The following is an 18,999-nucleotide window of genomic DNA, read 5'->3' as shown; positions in this document are numbered from 1 at the left end:
CTTGAGAGCAGTTGGAGCAAAGAGAGAGGAGCTGGATTTTCCTCAGCATTTCAGAGCTGTGGCCTTCAGATTTCCTGTTTTCTCAGCAGAGAAGCTTCTAAAGCTTTGGCTATTAGTAGCAGACTAGTCCATCCAGTTGGAGGAAATACAGGAGATGTGAACACGTGTGGCATTTTATCCAGAAAGCATCAACTGAGTAAAGAAGATTTTTGAGTTTTATTACCATTATCAGCAATAATCTGAAATTCTCAGTATTAGACAACATATCTTTCACCGTGTTTTTTTTTTTTTTTTTCTAAGACAATTCTGTTGCTCTCTTTACATGGTAAAACCCCTTAACCAAGGCACTTTCTTTGGGAAGAGAGAAAGTGGAAAATAAGACAAAAACATTCATTCAGCTGTGCAGGAATACCTATGCTCATTTATCACAGTATTTTAACTGAGCGATATCATTATCTTAGATCAAGCATTTGAATGTGTTTGTGTCTTGCTTAGTAGGGCAAATATGTTATCTTTAATAATGGAAAGAGAAAAGAATTGATAAATGGAGCCAAATGTGGTCAGTATACAATTACAGGGGTTGGGATTTGGCACTCCAATCTGAATGATATACAAAACTGTGTATTAATATTTAATAACTTTTTGGTGATGTAGTTTTAGATAAACCTCAATATATATTTCAGCTTAACATTGTTTTCAGTTAATTCAGTGGAATAAATCTGTTTAGACTGTGTAGAAAGAATGATCAGAAACAAATCAGGGATGTTAAATAAAATTTCCTTATTTTTACATTAAAAATAACTCCCAATGCATAGTAAATATTTACTGTAATTTCCCAGAGGCTGGTTGTTGTTATTGTTTTTGCATTGTTGTTTTCTGTTTTCTTTTGCTAAAATACAATATCAATTGATATTTTCCAGTGCCATGCAAAATTATCATTACTCTCATTTTGCTAGAAAAATACCATCAAGCACAGACACAAAATTTAAGCTCTTAAAATAAGTAATGTTTAATATATTTAATATAATAGATATATATTATTACTAAAGGTTTCTTGTCCACTCCTAGTCGCTGTTAATGTGATCTCATTCAAAGCACATTAGAGCTAAGAGAAAAAATATATTTTTATTTCACTGCATAGGGTGATGTTCAGTTTGCAGCTATTTAATTTGATTGTATGCAGTTCTGTGTGGTGAAGTCTCTTGGGTCCACTGTGTATCTCAGCTTTATTAAGAATTATTCTGTACAGGGCAATTTATCATCTTGGAAATAGTCTGCCCACAGCTGCAGATAGACTTTCTGCTGCCTGATTTATCTGCTTGTCTCAGGGAGCTTCTCTGTGTAGACATGGGCCAGGTATTAGTGGCTTTCAGTGTACCCATAAAATCTAACCCAGTAGCTAGGCCATTTGAACACGCCTGGGTTATGCATCTGAAATTACTGCTGTCTGAAACCATTTCTGTGCTATCTGAGTTTATGACACTGTCTTCACTAAGTGCTTGGAGCTTTGCACCTGTCAGATGGGATATGTCAAAGCCTGTACTTGAGCCTTTCTGAACCCTGGGGGACTGAAGCGCTGTTTTATACCAGAGCAGATGAAGTGTTTTGCTGTATTTGGGCCTTAATGTACTATGCATTTTTACAGGGCTAGTCTTATGTTTCTATAGAAGAGATTAATTTGTAGATGCCAATCTTCATGAGCATAGAGCAAATGTTGGCAAATGCTAGTCGAGCTGTTACTGAACTTCATAAGTTATCTTTTTGGTGAGGTACTCAGCTCTGGAGCAGACACATTCTGCTCAGCAGGCCATCACCTCGGCTGGTTGCAGGATAGCCCTGTCAGGGAGCAGCTGCCGGGCGCCGTTGTCCCCCGCGTGGCAGCCGCATTCTGATGTCACAGCGGTGGACCCAGGAGCAGCGGCGGGATCACCCCCTGCGTGCACTAAACCTGCCGCTAGGGGGCGCAGCCACTCAGGAGCGGTAGTTTGCGCGGACAGCTCGCGCCAGGTAGGAAGGAGGGCGGACTGTCTGTTCAGTCGGGAGACCGATCACCTGTCGGCTGCCTCCCAGACAGCAAATCGAGCCATGGACTCCACTAGGCAGAGAGCTCTGGCAGGTAAGAATGAGGTGACTCAGGCGGAGTGCCTGCCTGAAAACGTGTCGGTTCAAGTCTCTGGCTGCAGTGAGTGCCTGTGTCTGCTGGTGAAGGGCAGCGGGGATTCCACCTGCATGAGGTGTGAGCAGGTGGATGATCTGCTCATGGTGGTGAAACTCAAGGAGGAAGTGGAGAGATTAAGGAGTGTCAGAGAGCATGAGCTGCCATCATGACCTACCTCGGTTCCCCAGGTATTTGAGGCTCTGGAATGTGAGGGAGAGGTGAATGAAAATATGGTGGCATGTCCACCCTTGAGGTTGTCTAGGGTGAGGCGGTTGACTCCACACCTCCAGACTGCCTGCACCAAGAAGGACAGAGGGTGACTGTCGTAGGCAACTCCCTGCTGAGAGGAGTGTAGGGCTGTGTATGTCGGCCCGACCCTACCCACAGAGAAGTGTGCTGCCTACCTGGGGCCCGGGTCAGGGATATTTCTAGGAAACTTCCTAGTCTGATTCGCCCCTCTGATTATTATCCTTTATTGATAGTTCAGGCTGGCAGCCTTGAAGTTGCTGAGAGAAGCCTGAGGATTATCAAAAAGGACTTCAGGGACTGGGGTAGTTAGTGGATGGAGCAGACGTACAGGTTGTATTTTCCTCTATCCCTTCAGTGGTGGGGAAGGGTACTGAAAGGAGCAGGAAAACCCATCTCATAAATACATGGCTGAGAGGCTGGTGTGAATACAAGAATTTTGGTGTTTTTTTTTTTTGACCATGGGACAGTTTACTCAGCATCTGGCCTGCAGATGGGTCTTGTCTGTCTCAAAGGGGAAAACAGATCCTTGCCCAGGAGCTGGCAGGGCTCATTGAAAGGGCTTTAAACTAGGTATGAAGGGGGAAGGGGATAAAACCAGGCCTGCTAGAGGTGAGCCTAAGGGAGCGAAGACAGGATTACGGGTGAGGCAGTGGGCTCAGCTGAAGTGCATCTACACCAGTGCACACAGCATGGGCAACAGACAGAAGGAGCTGGAGGCCATCATGTGGCAGGCAGACTATGACTTAGCTGCTGTTATGGAAACATGGTGGGATCGCTTCCATGACTGGAGTGCTGCAATGGATGGTTACAAGCTCTTCAGAAGGGTCAGCCAAGGAAGGAGGGGTGGTGGCATGGCTCTCTGTGTTAGAGACTGTTTTGATGTTATTGACCTGGGGGCTGAGAATGATAAGTTTGAGTCTTTGTGGGTAAGGATCAGAGGCAGGGCCAACAAGGCAGCTGTCCAGGTGGGGGTCTGTTATAGACCGCCTAACCAGGATGAAGAGACAGATGAGGCATTCTATGAACAGCTGGCAGAAATTGCACAATTGCCAGATCTTGTTCTCATGGGAGACTTCAACTTCCTTGATATACTGGAAATACAATGCAACACAGAAGAAACAGCTGAGGAGGTTTCTAGAGTGTATGGAAGATAACTTCCTGACACAGCTGGTAAGAGAGCCTGCCAGGAGAGGTGCCCCGCTAGACCTGCTGTTCACAAACAGGGAAGGACTGGTGGGAGATGTGAAGGTTGGGAGCTGTCTTGGTGCATGTGAATGACCACAAAATGGTAGAGTTCTTGATTCTTGATGATGTCAGGAGGCGGGGCAGCAAAACTGCTACCTTGGACTTCTGGAGGGCAGTCTTTGAACTGTTCAGAATGCTGGTAGGGAGAGTCCCTTGGGATTCAGTCCTGGAAGGTTAAGGTTCCAGGAAGGCTGGTCGCTCCTCAAGAAGGAACTCTTAAAGGTGCAGGAACAGGCTGTACCCCTGTGCTGCAAGATGAGCTGGCAGGGAAGAAGACTGGTGTGGATGAAGGGAGCTTTTCTTGAGGCTTCAGGAGAAAGAGAGAATCTTCCTCCTGTGGAAGAAGGGATGGACAACTTGGGGAGAGTACAAAGAAGTTATTAGGATGTGCAGGGAGAAAATTAGAAAGGCAAAAGCCCAACTTGAACTCAACTCAGCTGCTGGGGTAAAAGAGAACAAAAAACTTTTTTACAAATATATTAACAGTAGGAGAAGGGCTAAGGAGAATCTCCATCCTTTACTGGATGTGGCAGAGAACATGACCACTGAGGATAAGGAAAAGGCTGAGGTTCTCAGTGTCTTCTTTATGTCTGTCTTTAAAAGTCAGACCAGTCATCCTTGGAGTACTCTACCCCCTGACCTGGAAATCTTCGATAGGGAGCAGAGTAAACCCCTCATGATTCAGGTGGAAAATGTTAGAGACCAGCTACTCCACCTGGATTGCCACAAGTCCATGAGGCCAGATGAGATTCGCCTGAGGGAGCTGGTTGAGGTGATAGCCAAGCTGCTTTCCATCATCTATCAGTGTTCCAGGTAAACCAGAGAGGTCCCAGAGATTTGGAGGCCTGCCAATGTTACTCCCATCTACAAGAAGGGTCGTAAGGAGGATCTGGGGAACTACAGGCCTGTCAGCTTGACCTTGGTGCCAGGAAAGGTTATGGAGCAGATCATCTTGAGGGAGTTCACGCAGTGCGTGTGGGACAACTGGGGGATCAGGCCTAGCCCACATGGGTTCATGAAAGGCAGGTCCTGCTTGACTAACCTGATCTCCTTCTATGATTGGGTCACCCACCTGGTGGATGAGGGAAAGGCTGTTGATGTGGTCGACCTAGACTTCAGCAAAGCCTTTGACACTGTCTCCCACAGTATTCTCCTGGAGAAACTGGCAGCCTGTGGCTTGGACAGGTACACTCTTTGCTGGGTAAAGAACTGGCTGTATGGCAGGGCCCAGAGAGTGGTGGTAAATGTAGTCACATCCAGCTGGCAACCTGTCATGAGTGGTGTTCCCCAGGGGTCGGTACTGGGGCCTGTCCTGTTCAGTAACTTTATTGATGACCTGGATGAGTGCACCCTCAGTAAGTTTGCATATGACACCAAGCTGGGAGGAAGCGTTGATCTACCTGGGGGTAGGAAGGCCCTACAGAGGGATCTGGACAGGCTGGATCTCTGGGCTGAAGCCAACGGGATGAGGTTCAACAAGACCAAGTGCCGGGTCCTGCACTTCAGCCTCAACAACCCCAGGCAGTGCTACAGGCTTGGGGCAGAGTGGCTGGAAAGTTGTATGGAGGAAACGGACCTAGGAGTATTAGTTGATGCTCGGCTGAGCATGAGCCAGCAGTGTGCCCAGGTGGCCAAGAAGGCCAATGGCAACCTGGCTTGTATCAGAAACAGTGTTGTCACCAGGAGTAGGGAAGTGTTCATCCCTCTGTACTCAGCACCGGTGAAGGCCGCACCTTGAGTACTGTGTTTGGTTTTGGGCCCCTCACTACGTGAAAGATGTTGAGGCCCTGGAGCATGTCCAGAGAAGGGCAACGAAGCTGGTGAGGGGTCTGGAGCACAGGCCTTATGAGGAGCGGCTGAGGGAGCTGGGATTCTTCAGTCTGGAGAAGAAGAGGCTTGGGGGTGACCTTATCGCACTGTACAACTACCTGAAGGGAGGTTGAGGTGAGGTAGGAGTCAGCCTCTTCTCTCTTGTAACTAGTGACAGGATGAGGAGGAATGGCTTCAAGTTGCACCAGGGGAGATTTAGGCTGGACATTAGGAAATTCTACTTTTCTGAAAGAGTGGTCAGGCGCTGGAATGGGCTGCCCAGGGAGGTGGTGGAGTCACCATCCCTGGACGTGTTCAAAAAACTTTTAGATGTTGTACTGAGGGACATGGTTTAGTGGGAGATATTGGTGATAGGTGAGCAGTCGGACTGGATGATCTTAGAAGTCTTTTCCAACCTTGGTGATTGTATGATTCTAGCAACAAGAGTCATTTACCATCTTGATTTGATGTTAGAAAAGGCATTTGTTATCTCTATTAGTTTCTCATTATCTTCATATATTTCATACAGAAACAGTAATGACACACATAGTATATTTTTAAAGCAAGGATTTGCAAGATGGCAAGTTAAAGCTTAGCAATATATCTGATCAAAATAACATACAGATTTTCTAATATTGGTCTTTAAGGTGTAATTGCACACAATATAAGCTGTAAGTCAAGATCTCCACAAATTTCACCCTTCTTTCCCCATGACACAATGACTGAATTGTTAGTTTTCAAAAACATTTTAGCAGTATTCTGACACTTCTAAATGTTCTGTGTTACAGCAAAATGTTTCCTTCTGCTCAGACTCATCTGTTCTGGAAACTGGATTGAGATCAGCACTTTAGGGGAAAAAATACCTCAGTGATCTCTATGCTCGCTAAAATAGTCTTTCTCCAGTCCCCTCTGGAGATGCTGTAAAAGGGTAGCCAAAAAAACATATATCTATATCATGAACCCTGTTGCAATTTGTTTGATAGAAGCACAGGTTTCTGCACATCAAAGACAAAATGAAATCATCCAAAAAACCTGGGCTTACTGAAGCTGTGCTGTTAAATTTACAGGCAAAACTGTAGTGTTCCCTATCAGATGTGTGTATGTTACACGCTGTGTTAATAATCAGTGCATAGCTAAATTCGCTTAAGAAGGCAACACACAGGAATGAGGAGTTGAGCTGAGGAATTTGAGATGGCCAAATGACCATAACTCTTATTTTCTGAGGTGTTGGTTGCTTTATGAAAATGTTACGGGTAGAATTCTTATAATGTGCAGCCATCAGATTACAATCACCAATGGCAGTCAGAGAAATTTCCTGCAGTTTCTCGCATCTTTCTAGGTTTTCTCTTTTGATTACTTGGTTTACATTTAGTAAATAATCCCATGGCGTGTTAATCAATTGAAAAAGAGAAAAATGTTATTTGGTGGTTTTGATTCAGAGATCATCTGAAAATACGTTTTCTTAAATAACCATAGAGTGTATTTCTGTTTTCACGTGATTATTATAGATACAGATGGATGCAAATTTAAGGTCTGATTTCTGGAACAGCTAGTAATCTTGTTTATTCAAGAATTTGCATGAAAACTGGGGAAAAAATTGTAATCATAAAATTATCTGCTAGAGGATTGTGAAACAAATAAAACTATGAAAACTGTGTAAGAGGTGGCTGTGTTCACCTAGAAGTGAAGTGCTAAAATATTCAAGATATGCATCAGATGCATATCTTGAAATTTGTTTAAATTGAATAGAGACTGCTTACTGACTCCAATTATTTAATTAACATTTATATTAATAATTAATAATGGAACAATGTTCTATGTGCAATTTAGCTATTGTCCATAATAATCTTATTGTCACTATAGTTGACAAAGTTAAAGCAAATACTATGCTCCACATCTTGTTATAGGCAAAATGGAAACAAATCTTTTAAATGAAGACAAAATTTATGATTTTAATTGAAATCCCAAAAGCTTAAGCAACAATTATTGGTAGTTCAGATTTAGTTATTACAGAAAGAGAAACAATAATAGGGAATACCATTACAGGAAAAAAAAAAAACATAATACAGTTAAATAGTACAGTAAATAATGCAGTTAAGTGCCCGCTCCCTAATAATTATTCAATTCCCTGGCATTCGTAGTCTTTCACTGCTGTCAGGAACAGGGAGTATGAAGGGAGGGCAAATGCAGCAAATCATGAGCATCCTTTTTACCTGGAGAAGTCTGATGCTGATGTTTTCTTCCTCCTTGATTAGAACATACAAAATTTTAAGGCATTTGTTTGTTACCACAGCTTAGTACCATTTTATCTCTTTGTTGTTCTTAAATGTACAATACATTTTACATACCTTGATACTTGTACCTTTGTTCTACTACCCCCAAAAATAGTTTTGTCCAGTGCTTGGTTTCTTCTGTTGACCACGGTGAGTCATTTGCAGCCTCAGGGTCTCCAGTGCCAGCCCTCACCTCATCTTTTGTCATCCAGAGTACTACTCCATCCCGTGCTGCCTCTGCCATCATGTAAAATCTCTGTTCCTTTACATTGTTATTCTATCGAGGTCATAAACCCCACTACAAAAGATTACTTGCTATTTCTGTCTATATAATTATGTGCGTACCATACTAAAATAAATGTATATAAAGCAAGTTAGGAATACTTACCTGGTCATTGAAAAATTATTGTTATAACTAAACCAAGTGACCCAGGTGGGTCAAGGCAAGATCAGGCAAAAGAATTCGAGTGTCGCTGAGATATCCCTAACTCAATACAAAATCTGTGGCCTGCTATTACTGATGACAATACATAACTATAGGGCTCTATATGTAGTTTGTTTATCTGTTTCTGAAAGGACAAATCTGAACAATGCTGCTACTTACTGGTCAAATGTTTATTTTGATTAGATTAGATATTTGCATCTTATTTAATTGCATGACTGCATTTGTTGTCAGTGCAAATGTCGACACAAACTGAAGTATGCATGATTCTAATCAGTATAAATTATTAAACTTTCAGTCAGTTATGTCAAGAAGGTCCTCTTTATTGTAAAAACAATTATTTCACACCATTTTGCTGTTGGCATACATGGCAGCAATAGCTAGTGTTTGGGGAAAATAACATTTTTCAATATTACCTCATACTTTATGAATTTTAGGTGATATTTTTCTCAGCAAGGTTTTATCTGAGCTCAGTCTTTTTTATATGTACAAAAAGCAAAAAAGTTGTTAATTGTTTCAACTCAAAAACTGTAGCTGTTCAAGAGGTGAGGTCTCTTTATGAAGAGGTAACATCACACTAAGTGTTGAACATGTTGAGTTTTATACCTGCAGTACATTCGAATTTCTAACCCTTTAAATTTACTCCACAGATTTTAGTTTATCTACTTGTTTGAAGGGGAGAAAATATTGTGGTTTTTTTTTTTTAGTAATTTGCTTTATGTTGCTAATAAGTTATTAATTGTAATGTTTCTGATTTGATCTTTAAAGAGGAAGATGCAAGCTTAAACTAGGTATAATTCCCTTCAAGAGCTGCAGCCATTCCTTCCGGTCCAAGCAAGGTGTCAACGGTTTACAGGCGTTCAGCCCGGTTCCGTGACGAATGGGGCGGGGGACCCACAGACCCACGCCCCGGGAAAGGAAAAAGGGTAGGGAGATGGGCCTAAAAACAAAACAGCGGCAACAATCTGAGGAGAAACAAACTAATTTACTACATAAGATATCAGAATGCAAAACAACACACTGTAATACAATATAATTACAATTTAAGCTAATAAATCCAATACAATGAGAGAGAATGTCCAAAAATCAAGGTAGGCCTTACTCTACTACCGACGATAAGACAGCTGGGGAGTGAGATGCTGCCAGGACGAGAGACGGGCGGAAAGAGAGCAAGGTCTTGTGATCTGCGTGTTTTTATCTTTCCCTCTGATCAGAAACAGTAACAGAGGAGCAAAGTCCCCTGGGGAATGTAGTAGTCCATCTCTTCTGAGAACCAAGTACATACACTACATGATGTTATGCTGTGGAATACCAATAACCGAAAATCATAAAACCATGACGGAAGGGATGCTGAAACATGGATCAGTTTTAGAATCATGAAGTCATCTTGGTTGGAAGGGATCTTGGGATGTCACTGCATCCAACCCTTTGTTCAAAATTTGGTCAAATTACTAAGGTCTTTCTCCAGACAAGTTTTGATATCTCCAAAGATCTCAAAGATGTCCTGAGTCTCCAGACTCTCTGGAAAACCTGCTTCCATACTTGACAGCTCTCATTGTGAACTTTTTTTCTTGCAACTAGTTGGAGTTCACTCTGCTGTAATTTCTTCTTGTTGCCTTTCCTTCTTTTGCTGAGTGCTTCTGGAAGAGGGTAGATCTGTCCTCTCTCTAAATCCCTGTAGGCAGGTAGGGACAGCAATTGCATACCCTCTGAGCTTGTCCCAGACCAACCTCTCTCAGCTCTCCTTGCACAGGTCTGGTAGGAGTGAGTAGGTTCTCAAGAGTTTCCAGGCCCTTTCAGTAGAGAAGGGTAACCCCCTTGCATCCATTCAATTCTGGTGCTACTTTTTATGATAGAAATAGATGAAGTGAAAAAAGAGAAAAGGGAAAAAATAGCTGATTTTAAGTGAGTTATAAAATGCATTTTGGCATTGTGGTTTCTCTTTGCATGTCCTAAAACCTGTGACTTTCTCCTTCTCATACAGCATGATCTGATGCTTCTGACACTAGTGTTTTTCAGCACACCTCTAAACTGAAAGGTTTATTAATTTAAGACTTCTATTCCATGAAGAAAATTTAGTATTAAACATTATATTTAATTGTTTTCAAATAAATGTTACAAAGATTCTTAAAAGCGCATATTATTGGTTTTATTGAATTGACCCAAAACCGGCACAGAAACACAGGAAGTAGTAATACAGGAACAAATTATGCCGATCCCCTCATAGACCAGTGAAGGCTATTTAACTGTCACTTTAATAGGGTGACCAGCTAACATATTAAAGTAGATGGGACTGGGAGGCCTTCTTGGTCTAAATGTACCTTAAAAGTGTTACTCCTGAGATTGCTGGAGTGAGGGCTTTTTTGAGCTGAATTTATAGCCAGGGAGTATCTTTCCTTTTTACACCAGTATTATCCTTCCATTTACATGGGAACAGAACATTGTTGGCTTTGATTTCTTTTTTTTTTGAGGCCTTTTTTTTTTAAATAGACATGAGTTATCTTCCCTATTGGTCTGTTTTTTGGCTATAGTAAACAAAGCAAGATCTTCTCCTTTAGCCTTTTAGCCCTACTATTCCCCAGCCAGGGATTCATTTATTTACTTCTGTTGTAGTCTGAATTCAACTGTCTTGAAAAGAAGTGATTATGCAGTCTTGTGTGTGAGTCTGCATGTGCTACTGCTTGGGGGTTTGTGTGTGAACTTAGAACTACGCTTCATTTCCTCCCAGGAGCTGTAGTTTCCCTCTTTCTTCCAGGAGATTACGATACAAGAATATCATATGCTGGTACCATCAGGTCTTTTTGTCTTTCTCATATTTACATTTTCCTTCCATGTATGTAACTACACAAATTCCTCTCACCTTTTCCTAAACATGTCTGCAAAATTGTTGTCTGTTTTAATACCAACGCATTTATTTTTGTTCATTCTTTTAATTTGCTGTTAATATTGCTCTTTAGATTGGCCTTGTAACAGCCAGAGCTTTAAAGCACATATCTGCAATTTTTCCTGACTATGAGCATCACAAAAAGGAGGTGAAACTCAAATGCTTAGCTTTATTTATAAAGTAGACAATTTTAAAGCTTTAATATTAAAATTTGGTGTGATTTGGTAATAGAAAACTAGGTTTAAAAAAGGCTTGTACATCTTTTCCTAAAGAGCTTTTCACTCACTTTCAGGTGTGGTTTCTGTCAGCTCTTGGCTTTCTAACTTTCAGTCCTGCCTGCAGTTTGGTCCATAGGACTGTGTTTTTTTCTGTTCTGCAGGAGGGGTCCTTATGGGCCTGCTCCTTCTAACCATTTTTTAGACTGCAGAAGCTTCAGATTCCCGTGGGCTGCTGCTTTGATCAGTGTACTGATCCCATGTTGGTCTCTGTTCCCGTGGGAGAAGCAGTCTTCCTCAGAGATTCCCTTTAGTCAGTGCTCTCTCACCAGAGGCTTTCAAACTAAGTCAGGAAGCTAAGTGAGAATAAACAAAACAAAACAAAACAAGAGCTCTAGAACTATGCTTTAAAACGTTCTTTAAAAGTTCGTTCAAATGCAGTTAGTACAGTAATAGGCCTAGCACAACCCCATTGAAACATGCTGGGTGTTGGGTTGTTTCTATAAAGTGCTTACTGATCTGCTGAAATAGATATTTACACGTTGCAAAACAAAGTTTGCCAAGAAAAAGATAAAGACAACTTCTAATAATTTGCAATACATGTAAATTCAATTAATCTCTAATCAAAGGACATCTACACTTTAGGTGGAGTTCTGTGGAAGACTGCTTTTATTTATCTGGTTTTGGAGGATGGCATTTAGGTTTTGATTCAGTTATAAAACTACAAACAGAGATGGAAAATAAACAATGGATGTGACACTTAGATTTTACTTAGGCATTTAACGTGCTACCTCAAGAAACTTCGTTTGCAAAATCAGTTTCAATTGACTTGAATATGATTGTTTAATGCCTGTTACAGACCTTTGGAGATGGGCAGGAGGAGAATTATTATAGCTTGATTGATTAGATCCTAATTAGACAAATATGATACTTGAAAATATATTGTAAGTATGTATTCAATCAATTAAAAGGAGCAAGAAATCACTGACTTTTTTGCATAGCAGTTTTTCTCTTAATCAGGCAACTTAAATATTTCGTTTGTTACTGACAGCATTTAAACTCATGTTTTACCTCCAGTCCTATGTTTCACAGATTGGCTTTACAAAGTCTTCCTTTATTTATACTAATTATGATTTTATGCAAAATGTTAGTCTTCTCAACATAATAAAGAAAGTAAAGGGTAATTTTTGAATCTGGTAGATGGTAGTAAAGGAAGCTTAAGAGATCCAAAGTTTAAAAAAAAAAAAAAATTAAGTACTTTAAGAAATTATATAGAAGCTTGCTGAGCAATCAAACTGGTGTGAAGAGGAAACAATGGGAAATTTGTCACTGACTAGGGTTTATATACTAAATGGAAAATAAAGGTAACATGGTCTTGCACCTAAGTTTTCTTCAAGGAAATCGTGTAGACCTTCATGTACTCTTAACAGAGCTAAGTCATCCATCACTTTCAAAAGGAAAACACAACGTGGTTTGCTATATATGGCTAGAAACCATCAAGCATTTGCACAAAGGAATATATACTGAGGTAAGCAATACCAGATTTACTCAGGGAAAATTAGTACAATTTATTTCAAGTTAAATTCTGCTGCAACAGAAATGCCTCTGATCTCATATTAAAAACCAGTATGTTTTCATACTGTTCTTATACAAACTGTATTTTTAAAATGGCTTTATTATGAATAATTGCGGTTGATTATTTTCCTGAGGTAATTTTTGATCATTTCCTTCAAGTGGTTTATTTGGTGGTTTTTGTTTGATTAATGTTTTTTGAATTTTAAAATGCAATTGCTCATCTCTTTATGGAAGATATACCATGAACTGTTTTGACTGGTAGGTTATGGCATGAATTTTTGCAATGCTTAATCTTCATTCTTATTCAGACTGCAGAACAAACACATTTATCTTCACGTGGAATAAAATACATATGCATGTGCATACATCCATATATATTTCTAAATATATATCCATAAATATATGTATTTATAAATCCATTTATGATTTGTAAAACAGATTATCTGTGTATAGAAGTATATATTGCAAGTGTAAGCATCTATAATAGAGGATGCACTGTCCACTATTACCTTCCATTATGCTCATAAGCTTATGCATGATCTTTGTTTATTAACTATTATGAGGTAGTCATGCTTTACATTCAGAAGAATCAGCTTTATTTTGTCATAGTGACTGAGGTGAAAGTGTGGAACTCCTCAAATAAAGTCAGAGGAAGGAGTATATTTCAATAAGTCAGTGCAGTATTGACCTGTGATTATCTTGTTACTTTGGTTTGTCATTTCATGGTGTGGTGGTGTTTTTTTTTTTTTGTGTTGTTTTTTTTTTTGGGGGGGTTAGGAGGGGAGGAAGGGTGGGAGTCATTTTTAAATGAGCCAAAAAAGACATTTTTCTCACCAAGTGTGTGTTTTATTCTTTATCAATGTTCTTAGGGTATAGGACGGCCTGAGTAAGTGATGTTAAAAGGTGAAAGGATGCTGAGAGGAAACTGGAGAGCTATCCAGGATGATAGGAATCTTAGGTGTTGTCCTTAATAAACTGCCTTATCATGTCTTGCTGCTCCTTGGCAGAAATCAGTTTGTTTGATCAAGAAATGCATTATGAAAGCAAGTACAAAAATGTATTACAAGTGCAAATATTCAGTTGGACAATCAAGGGGCATGGGAGCTGGTGTGAAACAGGAAACATCTGCACATCTTCTAGTTCCCTTTATCTCTTCTGTTCTTGTGTTTACTCTTTATGCACAAATCCTTTACTTTCACCAATATGCTCTCACCAAAAGGCATATCATTACACAAATGAGGAATAGCACTAAGCCAAAAGCTTGATTTTTGTCTTACAGTTAAGAAAAGCACATGTAAGTTTTTGGTTTGTAGTTCTTTTTAGTTACCAATGGAATAAACAGACTTTATCCTTGATTGGCTTCTACATCATTTACACGTTGTTTAGTCAAATGTTCCCCTTCAAGTGAAACGAAAAACACTGGGTAATTTTAAAAGGACTGAGATTGAGGCCTTAGGCACTGACCAAAATTAATTTTATTCTCTTGAAAAAAACTGTGCAGAGAATGGAGAAGTATAAAATACTCTCTTGTTTGCACTAACAAAGACTCAGTGCAGTAGAGAAACTGGAAACAGTATCAAGTTTAAGAGCTCTGAGCGACTGAAGTCTTGTGTTTTATTATGTCAGAGAATATTTCCCATACCAGCCAGCTCTCCTGTCAAGCTTGTTCTGTCACTGTTCATTATTATTGCATATGGATGTATGAAAAAAATACAGTGTTAATGAGTAAGTAGAATAGGTAAAGTGAAGTGTTCAGGAAGTTATTAATGGTGGCTGGGTGGTGATGGAATGGCAGTCTTAGTTATGGATGTTTATGTACACCGTAGCCAAGGTTCCTCTACAAGAACTGTCAAGATACTAACTTCCCTAAATGTAGCAATTAGAATTAAGCTCACATTATATCCTAATATTTGTCTTCAAGTACAATGGCAGATATCTTAGTTACTTTAAAGGATGTTTAATGAGATCTGAACAACAAAAATAAACTTGTCATTGAGAAAGAAATAAGAATAATAAATGAATATTACAAAATTTCAGCTTGAAAAATCTTGAATTGAGGTTTCACTCATTAGTCTTGACACAGAGCTGTATATGAAGATGCATGCATACAGTGTGAGTGTATTTACATATATACATATTAAAAAAATTAGTAAAAGCCAGTATTTTTGCAAAAAGCATTCTGATCTTGATGCTGCTTTTATGAGTAGTTTTAAAATTCCATTTCTTTTTTCTTTTATCTCTCCTGTTGTGTTTTTGGCAGTCATCTTCAAAACAGCAAAAGTAATGGTTCAGGAATGTGCTTGGGGACCTTTTGTATCAGTGGAAGCATTTGAGATCCTTAAAAAATGCTTTGAATTGGCTTAATGATGATAATGTATAATCTTTATTGCATACAGAAGCTTGAAAATGAGAACTGCACTGAACCATGGCAGGCAGTGTTTTTATTTTGGGTCTGTGTATCTTAATTGAATGCAGAGAGTCTTGCAGGACTCCAAAGCTCAAGTACTGATTCAAAAAATGTTTAAAAAATCTGTAGACGTAGCTGGCTATGCTACCCAGCTTGCCCTTTTCTATATGATTTTGTAATATTTGATATTAAATAGAACATAGTACTCTCTTGCTCCCGTGCGTTTTGGTAGAGTGATACTAAGCGTGAAAGAATAGCTCAGCCAAAACGAAGCCTTTGTCACTGTTGTGGCTGTGTTTGTGTGTATGTGAGGTGGGAGTGAGCCAAGGGCTCACTTCAGCAATAATGTCAATAGTGCTATTAAAGCTGGTGTTGCTATTAACTAGTTGTACCATCCTGTTTGCACTTACTGTCTTGAATGTGAATGTAACATTGGTATAGACATTGCTGGGCTAGATATGTATCCATTAAATTAGCTAACTCATTTCCCTAGGCATGATGCAAAACCTCAAATATTCATTGTCAATCACTGAGGGATCAACAAAGGTTACGTAAACTAGAAAAATCCATCTTGGCTGTACAGTCTGATGTTGTAAGAGTCAACATAGCAACTCAAAAATGTATTTTAAAAAGTGTTTATAATCTGGTTTTAAAGACTAGACAGAAGATGTGGATGGGAGCTGATGGATGCAGGCTTAGACTAAGACAACAGCATATTTGTAGACATTATTTTTCTTTAGTTCCAACCTGTTGATTTTCAATCCTCCATTGGTTTCAGTGTGTCAGCTTTACTAAGCAGCTACTGTATAGTATAGCTTTATACCATTCTGTTTGGTTTGTTGAATAAACTCAATTTATTCTTCTATTCAAGAAACATTTATATGTATTTATTATTGGAACTGTACTCTTCTGTTAAATTTCTTCCTGAGTCATTTCACATTTTAGAAATTATACTAGTGTTTCCTCTCTTTGCGACATGTAATTACCTATATACCCATCTTTCTCTTTAGGTAGGAGCTCAACTTACAGTTTCATTTCCCAAGTTTAAACGTGGTTTACTGTTTTCTAATATTCTCTCTGCTAAATTTTTCTTTCCCTGGTATCATAATTCAGCTTCTTTAGCATGCTTGTGCCTACTTGAACATGAATTCATAGCTAAGAAAAGAGTGCTGAGGCAGAAAGCCTTTGCAAGTACTACTTTTTTGGCAGAAGTCATAACAAAGAGCAGAAGCCTGCCAACTTTTTCCTGATAATGTTAATATTTTTGGCACAGTATATAAAGATCCCCTTAGGAACGGCTGTGGTTTTGAAGAGATGAGCTTCTGGGAAGAGTCTGCAGCTTGTGAGCACGTGGGACTTGTCAGGAGAAAGCAGAGCAAGGTGAGGAAAGTCTGCTGGGCCTCACGTCCCAAAGCTGCATCCTCCATGGAGAATCATGCAGATCATGCTGATCATGTGGATGCCACCAAGTTAAAACCTCAGTTAAGATGTACTTTATTGCAAGTTTACCACGTCTAAACTTCGACTGTGTTGCAGAGGGATTGGTAGCAGAAAACAAATGGTTACCTTTTCCTTTTCTAGAGTGTAGGTAATATATAAGATCAAATGAAAGCAGCAGTACTTATTCTTAGGTTTCCAAGTAGCACAATTCTCATCATTATTCAAAACTGCCTTGAGGCTGAAAAATGCTAACCTAATCATAGTTTTTATCATGGCAGGGATCGTTTATGAGCACAAATAATACCATAAAAAGGAAAGCAAAGAAAAACAAATGTAGGTCTTTGAGGAGCTAAAATTTGTAATGGAAAATGAAAACATGATGTTTGGAAGTTGTACATTTAAATCTGATGAATAACATAATGTTGAAAAGTCTGTGCCTCCTGAAATAACAGCATTGTTTTGTGGTCAACTGCATTCAATAAAATGAAGGGAAACGAAGGAGCGAAGTTAGTGTGTGTATTCAAGGAACATCAAGTGCATGTTTCAGAAGAGTAAAGGACAGAAAAGATTAACACTATCAGAATAAACCCTTTTTGGAAGAAATACATAGAATCTCAATTTATCCTACTTCTTTACTGATACAGGACAGGATTAGAAAATGAAAAGACAGAATTTTCCATTAAAGGAATTATAAATTATATCTTTTAAATTAGAATGCCTTTGTTTCATAAGAGGGGCAAAGCAAGGCTCAGAATGGGTGAAATTCTGCTCTTCTGAATATATGAGATTTTTTTTCCTCTGAATTTGGGAGAATTATGATTTCATAGTCTCCCAGATAGACTGCACAATAATCTTGCGTAAATGAGAGGATTTTAGATAGAAATCCTCACTGATGCTACCAAAGCTTTTGCTGTACAGATGGGAACCACTGAATCATCTGGCCATTATACTCTCTTGCACAGGATTTAACAAGATTGAAGGGAATTTAAAAATACAGGATAAGAGGCATATAACTGTTTTGATTAAAAAAAAAAAAAAAGATCTTAACAAGAGGGAAGGTTGATGGAGACACTCAAAACAGCAACTTGTAAGTGTTCTCATAGAAGAAGATATGACTGATCCAATTGAAAAACACCAAGTTAAACTTAGTAAAATTAAGTGGTGCTTTTACATATGAACTTTACAATTGAAACATCCTCAATATGATAATGGTACATCTAATAATATGTCAGATTAAAACACGATTAAGCATTTCTGTAAGGAAAGCAGTTAAAAAAAAAAACAACAAAAAAAAAACAGCAAACCAAAACAAGACAAAAAACCCCAAGCCTGTAGGTATCAAGGTACAATACTCCTGGGTATGGATGTGGAAAAAAAATTCTTTTTCATAGGTTTTTTGATTTAGCGATTTCTCTGTTACCAGATAACAAATACACTCATAAGGGTCAGGAAAATGAATGATGTTGCTGAAGCTGAGAGACTGTAAATCCGACCTTCCTGTTATCTGACGAAAGTTTTATATTACTTTGTTTTAACTCTGAAGTTAATTTGCTTAAGGATATTTAAACATTAGCAAATTTGAAGCAAGTTATGTAATCTAAGGGTTGAAATTTTATATTCTCATATAAAATTAAACTGTCCAGCTTCTTTCTCAAATTAGTTTCCACGTAGCTGTACTAGAAACCAGAAAGATACAAAAAAGTATCAATCTTAAATCAAACTGACACCAGAGAGGGTTCATATTTCATAAAGAATAATTGATAATCAAAGATTTTGGTCTATTCATAGCTAAAAGATGAGTGTCCATCAGAGAGCTATGATATCATAGGCAAATTTGTGGTTGTAAAGGAACTGTTTCAAGAGCAAGATGGGTAAGTTCAGTAAGCTGTGTTATCATCTTAGGAAGTTTACTTACTTAACCAGCTGTATTGACCTCCTATTGCTCCTTTCTCAGACCTTTGCTTTTTCAGTGTTGCTACCATAGGGACTAACGTGAGAAAGGAAAGAGTCAGTTTTCCTTTAATTTGATCTCTGGGTAACACATTAACAAAGCTACAGAACTTAGATCATAGTGACAATACCTCAGCTACCTTAGCTACAAAACACCAGTCTAGCAAACGTAATGGAGGTGTGCAACTCAGAACAGTCAAAACTATGCACACAATGCAGTGATTAAACATACTTCTTCCGCTTGCTGTGGTGGTTTGTTTCTCTCTTTATTTTCCATCTAAAATAGATGAAAAATAAAAAGTATTCGTATTGAAGTATTTGGTGGATCCTTGATAACTGCTAGACATGCCTG

General features: G+C 39.0%; 1 protein-coding gene across 1 annotated transcript in view; it reads left to right on the top strand.

Moving 5' to 3' along the window:
• The window catches only part of FSTL5 (follistatin like 5), a 302,163-nt gene continuing 284,299 nt past the window's right edge, over positions 1,136-18,999 (top strand). Inside the window, exon 1 of the mRNA XM_021396567.1 lies at positions 1,136-2,116. The gene's annotated coding sequence lies outside the window, so the exon portion shown is untranslated. The remainder of the gene's footprint in view (positions 2,117-18,999) is intronic.

This window comes from Numida meleagris, chromosome 4 (genome assembly GCF_002078875.1).
Source record: "Numida meleagris isolate 19003 breed g44 Domestic line chromosome 4, NumMel1.0, whole genome shotgun sequence".
NCBI lineage: Eukaryota > Metazoa > Chordata > Aves > Galliformes > Numididae > Numida > Numida meleagris.
Note: the sequence above shows the minus strand (reverse complement) of the source record. Positions and strands in the feature narration are given on the sequence as shown.